Here is an 11904-nt window from a genome sequence, read left to right as displayed (position 1 = left end):
GGTCAAGTGATTTTAGGTGGGGTGCACAAACGTGCGTCGGGAGCAACAAGCTCTGATACCAACTGTGACACCCTTAAATATAGCGTTAAATAAGTACGTAAATTCTACAGAAAAACTGACAGGATATGTTTGTAATTGGTTCAACTAGATAAAACCTGTAATTTTTAAAACTTTCCTAAACCATTCACAAACAATTCCAACTTAAGAGTGCCCAAAACCTGCAAATGCAAACTAACTAATTTACATAACCCAACTAAAGTTGCGAGAACATAGAGATACAAACCCAAGGTAAAAGAGGGAGACATCTGTCCCTTCAAAATATATACATAACCAAGAATTAAAATGTGACACCCTCAATTATCGCGGAAATGTAAACACGTAATTCTAGAATAAAACTGCATGGATATGTTTGTAATAGGTTCATTTGGGTAAAAACCTGTAATTTTTAAAACCTGAACCTGTTATAAAGATATCCAAATTGGAAGGTGTCAAACATACAAGGTCTAACTAGAAGTTTCATAACATAACCATCGCTAAAGTCGCGAATAGCAAATTATACAACTAAATGTAAAGAGGGAGACATATGTCCCTAAAATGTATGTGACATAAAAAGGGTTTAAGGGTCACCATAAAATAAAACCAGTCTAGGTCCCAAGGTTACTTTGCTCGCTAGCTCGTCCATGTACCCCATATATGCATCACCTACCTGTCATTCGCATTTTATACAAATACGAAAGCCACAGTCAGTGGGGAGTAACTCCGAGTTCTCCCAGCCACGAAATGTCATAATTAATATAACATGTAAACATAAGAATATGAATACGAATCACACACTGCCTTAGCATATAGATGCTAAGGCAATCGTGCTTATCATGTGAACAACAATATAACAACACATAGTCCTAGCATGTGAATACTAGACCGACTCATACTACACTATCATGTGAGTCACATAACACACGGGAATCCAAACTCTATCAACCATAGCCGGCTTGCATCTCACCTTCTATGATTCATAGAATCATCAAACAAGAAAGGGCAATATATCAAAGACAGGCATAAGTTCTTAGTACGGTCAATAGTCACTTTGTAACTCGAGTCTATACCACGAGGTAGGGAAGGTAATCGAACCGGTATCTTGGCTCAGCGGTTACTATTAAGAAAACATGGCCAAGAGACAACACAACCCTAGCCTAAAATCTGCGCAGACCTAGACATGCGGATACACACCACCGCACCCAAGACCCACAACTTTTTTTAAAACAAAGTGAAGTGAGTACCCTAAGGACACCACCGAAGGGTTGGCTAGTACTTAAGCTGACCCCATACTATCAAAATAAGTACCTGAGGTCATGCCCCAACTTGGATAAACATCCACTAGTCAGGAACACAAAGGCTATCAAGCAGTGAACATATACTCGTCAAAGACTATAAAGACCTATCTATGATGGAGGCCGAAATACTCACCTAGGACCTAGTCCCAGCTAGTCCCAGCTTGAATATTTTAGCCCACACCACACAAGACAAATAGGACACCCACTTAACCATAAGAGGGCAAAGAGTTCAACTTACCAACATAAATGTTAACATTCTATCATGTGAAAGGCTATATAAATGTCTATTCAGCAGACAATCCAACAATATCCTCAATATCAACAATAATCCAAATTCCAGTTAACCGTTAATCTCATAATTCATGAGAACAAGCTAAAATGGCAACAAGACAAGAAGACTGAAGTATAAGGCAACCAATTCATCCAACAACCAACATGTGAAATGATAATTACAAATATCAAGGCATAACATAAAACCTCCAATAACAACTAATCTCACCTCAAAGACAAACCCTCGACCCGAGTCCCGCGACGGGTCATCGGTCAAATCGAGGTTTTTGGTTTAAACCTAGCTTGACCAAACTCGTTCGGTCAACTGCCCACTCGAGTCTTGGCCTACTTTGGCCCAAATTACAAAATTTATCGCAATATTATTCTCATGCTATTTCTAATTTCTATCATGTGAAAAACGAAAGTAACACATTATCAATCACCTAAACACTTAACAAACAACAGGCACACATTAACTACTAATGTGACATTAATTCGTCGAGTCACTCGGAATAGTTACCTTAAGCTAGCAAAGAGACAAGCAATAACTTGAGAAAGCTTCTAAAACCCAAAATTACTCTTCCTCTTCAACCACATATGAGCCACCTAAAATAATTATGTGAAAGGACGATATTAACGAATTATCTTTATATAAAATATGAGACGGAAATTAATTTAAATCAAAACATGTAAATCATATTCATTAGCTATTGTCTTATGTTCATAAACCATTATGACCCTCCCTTTTTGGGCATACCAAGAAAATTTTCACAACTTTTACGCCCTAGAAACAGTCCCATAAAGCACCATTTTATCCGTCCCAAATGTCACGGCTCCCAAAACCGAGGCCAAAACAGCCCACACGGCCTCCATTTCGATTGTCCCAAAAAACAAATAAGGCCGCACAAAAAGCGGTACCAAAACGAGTTCAAACAATCCTAAACCAGTCTAAACCGAGTCAAAACAGCCCAAAAATGTCCCAAAGTACCCGCAAAGCGGACTCAAAAAAACATCTAATTTTTCGCACAATACCACAACTAAACAAGATCCCAAATAGCATCCCAAAACAATCCCTACATGTCAGTATACACCGTCTCAAATATACCACTTACTAGCTAGCATCCCAAATGATCCCTAGAGGTCAGTATACACCGTCTCAATCATCTCCACATATCAGTATACACCGTCTCAACTATACAACTGACTAATTAACATCCATAATGATCCCTATATATAATTATACACTGTCTCAACTACAAAACAGACTAACCAGCTTTCAAAATACACAAATTTAACAAGTAATACTGAGTAACCTATCATTATTACCTTTTTCCGATTGAACTAATCATTTATGACTAACAAATATTCTACCAGACCGTCTATTTTAGTACATACAACCGTCTTATAATAAACAAAGCTAAAAACATAAATTGGGTTTGTAAAAATACATAACGAAAATGAATTTTACTTACAACGGATTGACGAGAACGACGAAAGGAGCGCTATGGAACAAAAATAGTTGAAAACGGATAAGGAACGAAGTACCGACGTCGATTAACAGATCAAATTTTGAAAAGGAAAAAGAATTCGCCAGAAGAAGAAAAAGAACGAAGAAGAAGAAAAGTTGACGTAAGAATGTGAAATGAGACAATGAACCTGCTAGCTTTGCTATTTATTATACGTCGTTTCTTCGTCGTTAAGAAACTTCGATCGTTATTAAAACCGTTTGAGTTAAATTTAACCGATTTAAGTAAAAGTTTCAGTAATAAAACGGAATCAATAATAAATAAATTTAATGAGTGAAAATAAAATAAACTCAGCTAGTTAACGTAAATAATACGATATCCGCTTGAATCGGAATTATTAGCGATTTTTACGAAACTAACGGATATTAATAAAAATTGCTAATTTAGTGAAATAAGCTCAAAATAGCTAATTGGACGGTTTTGTTCCCAAAATCCATCTCGGGTTTACTTAAAACAACTTTCATAAGGACTCGTAAAGAAACGGAAATTATTAAATAAATAAACTCGAACTAATTTCAATAAACTCGAACTAACTTTAAATAAACTTATTAATGATTATTAAAATTAACGTATCGAATTATGATGAAATTAATTAATTAGCTGAGAAAATAAATATATAAATCGTTAACCAACGTAATTAAATACAAAGTAGCAATTAAAATAATTTTATCCAACTTAATAAAATACGGGGTGTTACAATCACCCCATCTTTTAAAAAGTTTCGTCCTCGAAACTTGAAAGTATAAATAAAAGGTTATAAAAATAAAACTGAAATTGGAATCGGTAACCAAAACATTTAAAAGGTCACTTATCGTAAGAATCAAAATTCTTTCAAAAGTTTCAAATAAAATTTTAAAACGTAACGATTCTCATCGGAGGAACGGAAGTGTTCTCGTTGCGCATTCAAGAACATCACATTCCAAATCCAAGATAAGGTCAAAGGCAAATCATTTGTATAAATCGAAAATCAAAATACTTTCGAAAACATTAATGAAGAGTTTTCAAAAGTATAAGTCTCATTCATGGAACGAAATTGCCCTTGTCGTGCACACAAGAGCGCTAACTTTCCAAGTCAAAAACAAATTTAAAACCGAAAATCACTCGTCGACAAGAGTAGAACAAGTTATTAAACATTTCTAATAACGAGTTCTAACATCCGATCAACGTTAAAATCAAAAGAAAAGGTAATTTACCCAAATTTTCTTTTGCAAAAGCCAAAATAGAAATAAAGGTTTCACCTTTAAACTAAAAGGGGAGTTAAATTCCTGAAATATAATATTAAACTTTAACAAAGGCATCATGATTAGATCAAAGTGAATAGAAATTGGATAAAATTTACAAAAATCTCAGGTTTAGCAACTCAAAACCATGATAAAGAAGTCTATACTCAAAGAACAATTAGAAAATTAAATCGAATTTTCATTTTCAAATCTTTAAAATAGGTTAGGTTTGCAGAAGTGACATAAACTTTTAAAAATGAATCGAAACTGGTAGCTTGTAAGTTTAGAAGTTGTACAAAAAGGAAAGTAACTTAGATAACATAGAAACAAAGTATGTTAAGAGAGCTCAAACTTAATCAACAAGAGAGCTATAATGACTTTCATAGGGTAGAAATTGAAGTCAAAATTACAAGGATGTCAAAGATAGAGTTTCACAAGATACGAGTGTCAAACTTAAAGGAGAAGCAAGATGAAGCGAGGAAATGAGGTATGAACGGTAACGCTTATGATCAAGGAGAAAGGGAAATTAGACAACAAGGAAACGCCAGACACTCTTATCTCAAACAACAACATCACTCAAAACGGTTCCGAAAACTTCCTAACAACAAAACTCATAACCACATCACTCCCAAGGTTTTCCTCAATCGCTTATGTTACCTCATCCTAATCTATTCCCTGAAACAAGGTACTCCACTATAAGTGTGATCTCATCGCTCCAAATCCTCAAACATCCCGAAACAACTTTCACAAGCCTAAGGTTAAGGCTTCCAACAAAGCTATATTCGTATCCAACTAGTGACAACTATGGGTTCCTTAAAAAAGTAAACCTTCAATCAAGAATCCCAATACCAAGCTCTAAACTCCAAGAGAAGGTTCCTCAAATATTCCACAAGGTTCTCATTTCAAAACAAGGTAGTAACATACCAACCCCAAAATCTGAAAAATCAATAGGATCTCAAGTTTCTCTATCCTTTTACTTATCAAGGATTCCCAAAACAGAACTACACTCAGCTACACTCAGCTACGACATCATCCCATCATCTCAAGTACTCAATGCGACCTCAAGGTCTATAAAACTATAGGGTTAACAAATTCTTCTCAATACTAAGTCTCTCTCAACTCAAGAACTCTCAAGAGACAACTAATACCAAATCACATCACCAATACATTATCAAACCCTCATATCCAAAGTGATTATGGAAGCCAATCACAAACTCGACTACTTAGTCAACCCTATATCCTCAAATCCACCATTGGTTTCATCCATTTTAAGTCAAGTAGTAAGCACTAGTATCCCAAACATAAACAACAATGCCATGTTCCATAACCTCAGTAAACAATGCAACTCACACTTGACACACAAAATCCACCAATCCAACGTACTGACTTTATCAAGGATCTATAGGTATAAGAATCACTAAGTATGTCTCATCACATTACCTAAGTCTTTCCATCATCAAATCCTCTCAAAACCAGGAAAGGGTCAAACACAAACAATCTCCTCAAAAGTCGAATTTTCCAACCAAGGTCAACATTTCTCACAAGAAAGAGTACTATCAAATGGCGTTAAGGGAGGATAAGCAAGGAACAAAAGACAAGTTAGGAGTACAAGCGTAGCTTTTAAAGTAAAACAGAAGGGAGTTTAGAAGGAGGATAAGCACCAAGAGATTAAGAATAAGGCGAGATACAAAAAGAACGAGAAACATCTTCAAGGAAGTAGAAGCATTCTTCAAAGGTTGAACAAATATTCACTCCTCAGCAATCGGCACTAAATCTTGATCTTCGTAAAATATAAGTGTCCTTTCAATGGAACGGAGATACTCTTGGCGATCACTCAAGAACATCAATATTCCAATTCAAAGACATAAAAATACATTTTTACACCAACAAATGATAAAACTAATTATCAGACGTCTCCAATAACAAGCTTTAACACTAATTGACGTTAAAACCAGTGAAAAACATTAAAATATTTTCAAAACCTTTAGTTCAAATTTTTTTTTTTTATAATAAGGGTAATAACTCCATTAACTATAAATAAGTTCACGGTCATTGATCCAAGAACGCAACAATTATCAAATGACAATCAACAAACAGGTTAGTACCTAACAAAGAGCAAACACAAAGAGACTACAACATAAGGTCCTAAGTCTACCCATCTTACCCATCTCTCAAGTTTATTATTTTAAGGTCAAGTTATTTATATTGGGGTGCACAAACGTGCGTCGGAAGCAAATATGCTCTGATACCAACTGTGACACCCTCAATTATCGCGGAAATGTAAACACGTAATTCTAGAATAAAACTGCATGGATATGTTTGTAATAGGTTCATTTGGGTAAAAACCTGTAATTTTTAAAACCTGAACCTGTTATAAAGATATCCAAATTGGAAGGTGTCAAACATACAAGGTCTAACTAGAAGTTTCATAACATAACCATCGCTAAAGTCGCGAATAGCAAATTATACAACTAAATGTAAAGAGGGAGACATATGTCCCTAAAATGTATGTGACATAAAAAGGGTTTAAGGGTCACCATAAAATAAAACCAGTCTAGGTCCCAAGGTTACTTTGCTCGCTAGCTCGTCCATGTACCCCATATATGCATCACCTACCTGTCATTCGCATTTTATACAAATACGAAAGCCACAGTCAGTGGGGAGTAACTCGAGTTCTCCCGACCCACGAAATGTCATAATTAATATAACATGTAAACATAAGAATATGAATACGAATCACACACTGCCTTAGCATATAGATGCTAAGGCAATCGTGCTTATCATGTGAACAACAATATAACAACACATAGTCCTAGCATGTGAATACTAGACCGACTCATACTACACTATCATGTGAGTCACATAACACACGGGAATCCAAACTCTATCAACCATAGCCGGCTTGCATCTCACCTTCTATGATTCATAGAATCATCAAACAAGAAAGGGCAATATATCAAAGACAGGCATAAGTTCTTAGTACGGTCAATAGTCACTTTGTAACTCGAGTCTATACCACGAGGTAGGGAAGGTAATCGAACCGGTATCTTGGCTCGGCGGTTACTATTAAGAAAACATGGCCAAGAGACAACACAACCCTAGCCTAAAATCTGCTTGAGACCTAGACATGCGGATACACACCACCGCACCCAAGACCCACAACTTTTTTAAAACAAAGTGAAGTGAGTACCCTAAGGACACCACCGAAGGGTTGGCTAGTACTTAAGCCGACCCCATACTATCAAAATAAGTACCGAGGTCATGCCCCAACTTGGATAAACATCCACTAGTCAGGAACACAAAGGCTATCAAGCGGTGAACATATACTCGTCAAAGACTATAAAGACCTATCTATGATGAAGGCCGAAATACTCACCTAGGACCTAGTCCCGGCTAGTCCCAGCTTGAATATTTTAGCCCACACCACACAAGACAAATAGGACACCCACTTAACCATAAGAGGGCAAAGAGTTCAACTTACCAACATAAATGTTAACATTCTATCATGTGAAAGGCTATATAAATGTCTATTCAACAGACAATCCAACAATATCCTCAATATCAATAATAATCCAAATTCCAATTAACCGTTAATCTCATAATTCATGAGAACAAGCTAAAATGGCAACAAGACAAGAAGATTCAAGTATAAGGCAACCAATTCATCCAACAACCAACATGTGAAATGATAATTACAAATATCAAGGCATAACATAAAACCTCCAATAACAACTAATCTCACCTCAAAGACAAACCCTCGACCCGAGTCCCGCGACGGGTCATCGGTCAAATCGAGGTCGATGGTTTAAACCTAGCTTGACCAAACTCGTTCGGTCAACTGCCCACTCGTAGTCTTGGCCTACTTTGGCCCAAATTACAAAATTTATCGCAATATTATTCTCATGCTATTTCTAATTTCTATCATGTGAAAAACGAAAGTAACACATTATCAATCACCTAAACACTTAACAAACAACAGGCACACATTAACTACTAATGTGACATTAATTCGTCGAGTCACTCGGAATAGTTACCTTAAGCTAGCAAAGAGACAAGCAATAACTTGAGAAAGCTTCTAAAACCCAAAATTACTCTTCCTCTTCAACCACATATGAGCCACCTAAAATAATTATGTGAAAGGACGATATTAACGAATTATCTTTATATAAAATATGAGACGGAAATTAATTTAAATCAAAACATGTAAATCATATTCATTAGCTCTTTTGTCTTATGTTCATAAACCATTATGACCCTCCCTTTTTGAGGCATACCAAGAAAATTTTCACAACTTTTACGCCCTAGAAACAGTCCCATAAAGCACCATTTTATCCGTCCCAAATGTCACGGCTCCCAAAACCGAGGCCAAAAAAGCCCACACGGCCTCCATTTCGATTTGTCCCAAAACAAATAGAAAGGTCGCACAAAAACGGTACCAAAACGAGTTCAAACAATCCTAAACCAGTCCTAAACCGAGTCAAAACAGGCCCAAAAATGTCCCAAAGTACCCGCAAAGCGGACTCAACTTGATCCTAATTTTTCGCACAATACCACAACTAAACAAGATCCCAAATAGCATCCCAAAACAATCCCTACATGTCAGTATACACCGTCTCAAATATACCACTTACTAGCTAGCATCCCAAATGATCCCTAGAGGTCAGTATACACCGTCTCAATCATCTCCACATATCAGTATACACCGTCTCAACTATACAACTGACTAATTAACATCCATAATGATCCCTATATATAATTATACACTGTCTCAACTACAAAACAGACTAACTTGACTTTCAAAATACACAAATTTAACAAGTAATCCGAGTAACCTATCATTATTACCTTTTTCCGATTGAACTAATCATTTATGACTAACAAATATTCTACCAGACCGTCTATTTTAGTACATACAACCGTCTTATAATAAACAAAGCTAAAAACATAAATTGGGTTTGTAAAAATACATAACGAAAATGAATTTTACTTACAACGGATTGACGAGAACGACGAAAGGAGCGCTATGGAACAAAAATAGTTGAAAACGGATAAGGAACGAAGTACCGACGTCGATTAACAGATCAAATTTTGAAAAGGAAAAAGAATTCGCCAGAAGAAGAAAAAGAACGAAGAAGAAGAAAAGTTGACGTAAGAATGTGAAATGAGACAGCAGCCTGCTAGCCTGCTATTTATTATACGTACGTTTCTTCGTCGTTAAGAAACTTCGATCGTTATTAAAACCGTTTCGAGTTAAATTTAACCGATTTAAGTAAAAGTTTCAGTAATAAAACGGAATCAATAATAAATAAATTTAATGAGTGAAAATAAAATAAACTCAGCTAGTTAACGTAAATAATACGATATCCGCTTGAATCGGAATTATTAGCGATTTTTACGAAACTAACGGATATTAATAAAAATTGCTAATTTAGTGAAATAAGCTCAAAATAGCTAATTGGACGGTTTTGTTCCCAAAATCCATCTCGGGTTTACTTAAAACAACTTTCATAAGGACTCGTAAAGAAACGGAAATTATTAAATAAATAAACTCGAACTAATTTCAATAAACTCGAACTAACTTTAAATAAACTTATTAATGATTATTAAAATTAACGTATCGAATTATGATGAAATTAATTAATTAGCTGAGAAAATAAATATATAAATCGTTAACCAACGTAATTAAATACAAAGTAGCAATTAAAATAATTTTATCCAACTTAATAAAATACGGGGTGTTACATAAAAGGTTTACTACTAAAAATAGCCAAACTAGGTCCAAGGTTCCTTATGCTCACTAGCTCGTCTGTGACCCCATCTAAATCTTCAACCTGTCAATCGCATTTTATACAAACACGAAAGCCACAATTCAGTGGGGAGTAACTTCGAGTCCTCCCAGCCACGAAACGTCATATTTAATGTAACATGTAAACAATTTGATAAACCATTTACTTATCAAGTATTCTAACATGTGAACTCTAAACTGACCAATTTAAACTATCATGTGAAACATAAAACAAATAGTAATCCAAACTTTATCAATTGTAACCGGCTTACATCTCACCTATTACAATTCATAAAATCACCATACAAGAAAGGGCAATATATCAAAGACAGACATAAGTTCTTAGTACGGTCAATAGTCACTCTGTAACTCGAGTCTATACCACGAGGTAGAGAAGGTAATCGAACCGGTATCTTGGCTCTGTGGTTAATATTAATAAAACATGGCCAAGACACAACACAACCCTAGCCTAAAATCTCTTGAGACCTAGACATGCGGATACGCACCACCGCACCCAAGACCCACAATTTTTCTAAAACAAAGTGAGTACCCTAAGGAGTCCACCAAAGGGTTGGCTAGTACTTAAGTTGACCACTTACTATCAAAATAAGTAACGAGGTCATGCCCCAACTTGGATATAAACCCACTAGTCAGGAACACAAAGGCTATTAAGCAGTGAACATATACTCGTCAGAGACTATAAAGACCTATCTATGACAAACACAACAACCTGCAAGAAAGTATTTAATACCAATACCATTTCTAGCAATATTAACAATATTAAAGGCTTCAGGGAATCTAGGGCCATTTCTACAATATAAGACACTATTAAATTCAACCAACTATACATGTGAACTTAAAAACTTGATAAATGGCCTAAAACAAGAAAAAGGCCGATTATCCAATTCATATAAAATTTCATCCAACCGAATTTTTACCCGCAACCCTGACCTGCGACAGTGCGGGTTAAATTGCGGCCGACCAATCACTCAATTAATCGACATCGAATCATCAAAGGGACTAAGGCTCGTTTTCGGCACAATCATCAAAACATGGCAATTATTGCTATAAAATTTATTTTGAGCCTATTCATTACAATTTCATTTTAAAATCTATCCTAACATGTGTCAACTACCATAATAAGCATACTTTTTACTATTAACACAATTTTCACTACTAACATGATTCAATTCAAAGTGTACTCAAGTGTAACTTATACTAAACATATCATTAATGAACCCGAAATGACAAATATTGCATGAAAAACCGCGAAACAAGCAACGGGCTGACCCGGGCCAGCCGTGGGCTGCCATGGGCTCTGCCGGTTCGCTGCCGCCACCCATACACCTCCATTTTTTTCCCGTTTTTCTTCATTTTAACTCGTTTTAAGCATTATCTAATCGTTCCCATACCATTTCCATACTATTATGAGAATTTAAACTACCAAAAGACATGCATGCAACCATTTTATCATGTGAAAATTAATTACTCAAACAAAAATCACCAAAAACATACAAAAAGCAAAGAATGTGACGATTATTCGTCGAGTAGCTCGAAATATGTTACCTTAAGCTAGAAAATGAGCAATTAGCACCTTAAAAACCAAACCCTAACAAGCAACTAGCCGCTATCTTCGACAATATACGAGTCCCCAAACTCGTCCTCCAATTCTTCACCTAAATAAACAATAAAAACACAATAATAAGTATAAAATACCGAAATTACCGAAATTCGTCTTAGAACAACTTAATGAAAACTGAAATTAAAAC

General features: G+C 35.6%; 1 long non-coding RNA gene across 1 annotated transcript; it reads right to left on the bottom strand.

Moving 5' to 3' along the window:
• Window positions 1-504: 504 nt before the first annotated feature.
• On the bottom strand, window positions 505-8466 carry LOC141609526 (uncharacterized). Its single transcript, XR_012527452.1, has 4 exons — window positions 8385-8466; window positions 6888-6966; window positions 2125-2210; window positions 505-706 (listed from the first exon to the last, which is right to left on the bottom strand). It is a non-coding gene; the product is annotated as an uncharacterized LOC141609526 (long non-coding RNA).
• Between the last annotated feature and the right edge of the window lie 3438 nt (window positions 8467-11904).

This window comes from Silene latifolia, chromosome 10, assembly GCF_048544455.1.
Source record: "Silene latifolia isolate original U9 population chromosome 10, ASM4854445v1, whole genome shotgun sequence".
NCBI classification, from domain to species: domain Eukaryota; kingdom Viridiplantae; phylum Streptophyta; class Magnoliopsida; order Caryophyllales; family Caryophyllaceae; genus Silene; species Silene latifolia.
This window is presented reverse-complemented; position numbering and strand designations above follow the sequence as displayed.